We start from the raw sequence: 4,722 nt of genomic DNA, 5'->3' as shown, positions 1-4,722 counted from the left end.
AGATCACTTGTACGTGTCTACTTATGAAAAAACATATGTTTTTGTAGTTTTGTTTTAGTAAGTATTTGTTGCAGTGAGAGTGAATTAGGTAAATGCTAGTAATGAGTGCTTTCGTTACAGTTCTAATAATAGTATAAAGAAATGCTGTCAAAATTCGAAACAAACATCATTTTTCATAATCATCATGAAGACTAACTGGGGGGGGACAACATGCAAACAACACGCTATCAGCTTTGTAGTATTCCCCCAAAGAAATGGTATAGTACATTAACTCGAAGGCAGTAAGAAGAAAAAAGACAAATGCGAAGATGAAGAGTTAACGCACTGACAGACCACAGTTAGAAATAGACTGGACTTGAAAGGCAATAACGAAAGCAGAACTAAAAGAAGGTGAGCGGCAACAAATAAGTTGAACGGACAGTCAGACAGACAGGCAGTTCAATAGGCGCATTATGACTTTTTGTTACGTTTGATTAACCTTGCAGGCATAGCTGGAACGAAGTAAGGCAGAACGTTACGCCGGAACCATAATGGGTTAAATGAAGCGCTACTGCACAGTTGAACGACAAGTGGGTAATGAAGTTGAACAAACTGCTCATATTGAGCGATTTAAGTTAAAATATTTAATGTTTTTTTGAAAGTTTTTTTTTTGTTTGTTGCAGCATTCATTCAATTTTTCTGTTTTCTGCGTTTCTATGTGTGCTTGTTGTTTTTGGTATGTGGCTTTATTAATAATACCTTTTTAACTTCTAACATATAGGTACAAACGGACAAACAATTCCCATGCACTAGAAATATGCAATACATATATACACACCAATATATGGATGTATGTGTATACCCAAAATTAAGTAGACTATTATAAGAATGAGAAGGAATGTGGCTGCGGTATTATTTCAAAATGGTTTTCGGATAAATTGCGGACCATTTCGGGGCATTGCGGAACTGTTTTCAGGATCATATCGGTACGATTTGGTATATTAGACATTATTCTCGTGATCAATTGTGTTATCCTAGCTTAGGACCATTTTGGGATCAATTGAGAACGATTCCAGGAACATTAAAGAAATACTTGACCTCCGAGGAGATTTATGCCGAGCTTCTCTTCCAATTTGCGCCGTTCTCCTTTTAATTTTTCTTACAAATTGGCGAGATGAGACCTACGTCTACATTTCGAGATTATTTTGTGGGATCATTTCGAGAATACTGTTTTTGTTTTCAGAAGCATGTGGGACCTGTTTTATCATCATTTCGCGGTTACCATAGAATAGATCGTGTAGTGATTATCTAGGTTAGGTTATGTTGAGCTGGCCTGTCCTTGAGGACCTCTCATAGAAAAGGTTCGCGTTTTTTTTTTTTTTTGTTTTTTGTTTTTTTTTTAGTATTGCGAATCACTTTATAATTTTAGGTAGAATTTAAAAAAAAAAATTTTTGTTTTTTGTTATTTATTTTTTTTTTGTTTTTGCTTTTTTTTTTCTGTTAGTATTGCGGACCACTTTTTAATTCTGGGTAATAGTTAAAAACAAAAATAATTGATAATTCATATTATACATTTAATTTCTTTATATTGAATTTACATTTAACAATCCAAAAAAGGTTCAAATCAAAAATTTAGCTATTCCACCTTGTTCGTAAATTTTTTGTTTGTTTGGTTATATGATGCTTACTATTCCAGCTTGTTTGTTAGTACCAAAAGAGTAATTAAAAGCAAAAATTATTCGATCGGTCAATAATCCATGAAATCTCCAAATATACATATAGGTATATGACCAAACACAAACTAAAAAAAAAAAAAAACAATTTTTATTATTTGAAGTAAATGTTGCGTTTAATATGTAAATTAAAACAAGTAAGGAAGACTATGTTCGGGTGTAACCGAACATTACATACTCAGCTGAGAGCTTTGGAGACAAAATAAGGAAAAATCACCATTTAGCAAAATTAACCTAGGGTAACCCTGGAATGTGTTTGTATGACATGGGTTTCAAATGAAAGGTATTAAAGAGAATTTTAAAAGGGAGTGGGCCATAGATTTATAGGTGGACGACTTTTCATGATATCGCCATAAAGGTGGACCAGAGGTGACTCTAGAATTTGTTTGTACGATATGGGTATCAAACGAAAGGTGTTAATGAGTATTTTAAAAGGGAGAGGGCCTTAGTTCTATAGGTGGTCGCCTTTTCGAGATACCGCCATAAAGGTGGACCAGGGGTGACTCTAGAATGTGTTTGTACGATATGGGTATCAAATGAAAGGTGTTAATGAGTATTTTAAAAGGGAGTGGGCCTTAGTGCTATAGGTGGACGCCTTTTCGAGATATCGTCATAAAGGTGGACCAGGGGTGACTCTAGAATGTGTTTGTACGATATGGGTATCAAAAAAAAGGTGTTAATGAGTATTTTAAAAGGGAGTGGGACTTAGTGCTATAGGTGGACGCCTTTTCGAGATATCGTCATAAAAGTGGACCAGGGTGACTCTAGAATGTGTTTGTACGATATGGGTATCAAATAAAAGGTGTTAATGAGTATTTTAAAAGGGAGTGGGCCTTAGTGCTATAGGTGGACGCCTTTGCGAGATATCGTCATAAAGGTGGACCAGGGGTGACTCTAGAATGTGTTTGTACGATATGGGTATCAAATGAGAGGTGTTAATGAGTATTTTAAAAGGGAGTGGGCCTTAGTGCTATAGGTGGACGCCTTTTCGAGATATCGTCATAAAGGTGCACCAGGGGTGACTCTATAATGTGTTTGTACGATATGGGTATCAAATGAAAGGTGTTAATGAGTATTTTAAAAGGGAGTGGGCCTTAGTGCTATAGGTGGACGCCTTTGTGAGATATCACCATAAAGGTGGACCAGGGGTGACTCTAGAATGTGTTTGTAAGATATGGGTATCAAACGAAAGGTGTTAATGAGTATTTTAAAAGGGAGTGGGCGTTAGTGCTATAGGTGGACGCCTTTTCGAGATATCGCCATAAAGGTGGACCAGGGGTGATTCTAGAATGTGTTTGTAAGATATGGGTATCAAACGAAAGGTGTTAATGAGTATTTTAAAAGGGAGTGGGCCTTAGTGCTATAGGTGGACGCCTTTTCGAGATATCGTCATAAAGGTGGACCAGGGGTGACTCTAGAATGTGTTTGTACGATATGGGTATCAAACGAAAGGTGTTAATGAGTATTTTAAAAGGGAGTGGGCCTTAGTGCTATAGGTGGACGCCTTTGCGAGATATCGTCATAAAGGTGGACCAGGGGTGACTCTGGAATGTGTTTGTACGATATGGGTATCAAACTAAAGGTGTTAATGAGTATTTTAAAAGGGAGTGGGCGTTAGTGCTATAGGTGGACGCCTTTTCGAGATATCGCCATAAAGGTGGACCAGGGGTGATTCTAGAATGTGTTTGTAAGATATGGGTATCAAACGAAAGGTGTTAATGAGTATTTTAAAAGGAAGTGGGCCTTAGTGCTATAGGTGGACGCCTTTTCGAGATATCGTCATAAAGGTGCACCAGGGGTGACTCTAGAATGTGTTTGTACGATATGGGTATCAAACGAAAGGTGTTAATGAGTATTTTAAAAGGGAGTGGGCCTTAGTGCTATAGGTGGACGCCTTTGCGAGATATCGTCATAAAGGTGGACCAGGGGTGACTCTAGAATGTGTTTGTACGATATGGGTATCAAATGAGAGGTGTTAATGAGTATTTTAAAAGGGAGTGGGCCTTAGTGCTATAGGTGGACGCCTTTTCGAGATATCGTCATAAAGGTGCACCAGGGGTGACTCTATAATGTGTTTGTACGATATGGGTATCAACTGAAAGGTGTTAATGAGTATTTTAAAAGGGAGTGGGCCTTAGTGCTATAGGTGGACGCCTTTGCGAGATATCGTCATAAAGGTGGACCAGGGGTGACTCTAGAATGTGTTTTTAAGATATGGGTATCAAACGAAAGGTGTTAATGAGGGTTTTAAAAGGGAGTGGCCCTTAGTTGTATATGTGAAGGCGTTTTCGAGATATCGACCAAAATGTAGACCAGGGTGACCCAGAACATCATCTGTCGGGTACCGCTAATTTATTTATATATGTAATACCACGAACGGTATTCCTGCCAAGATTCCAAGGGCTTTTGATTTCGCCCTGCAGAACTTTTTCATTTTCTTCTACTTAATACCCACCCATTTTACAAAGTATTTTCCAAAGTTATATTTTGTGTCAATAAACCAATCCAATTACCATGTTTCATCTCTTTTTTCATATTTGGTATAGAATTATGGCATTTTTTTCACTTTTCGTAATTTTCGATTTCGAAAAAGTGGGCGTGGTCACAGTCGGATTTCGGCCATTTTTTATACCAAGATAAAGTGAGTTGAGATACGTACGTAAAATAAGTTTTGTAAAGATATATAGATTTTTGCTCATGTTATCGTGTTAACGGCCGGGCGGAAGGACATACGGACGACTGTGAATAAAAACTGGGCGCGGCTTTAACCGATTTCGTCCATTTTCACAGAAAACAGTTATCGTCATAGAATCTATGCCCCTACCAAATTTCACAAGGATTGGTAAATATTTGTTCGACTTATGGCATTAAAAGTATCCAAGACAAATTAAATGAAAAAGGGCGTAGCCACGCCCATTTTGAAATTTTCTTTTATTTTTGTATTCTGTTGCACCATATCTTTACTAGAGTTGAATGTTGACATAATTTACTCATATACTGTACAGATATT

The sequence above is a fragment of the Eurosta solidaginis genome, chromosome 3 (assembly GCF_040869045.1).
Source record: "Eurosta solidaginis isolate ZX-2024a chromosome 3, ASM4086904v1, whole genome shotgun sequence".
Lineage (NCBI taxonomy): Eukaryota > Metazoa > Arthropoda > Insecta > Diptera > Tephritidae > Eurosta > Eurosta solidaginis.
This window is presented reverse-complemented; position numbering follows the sequence as displayed.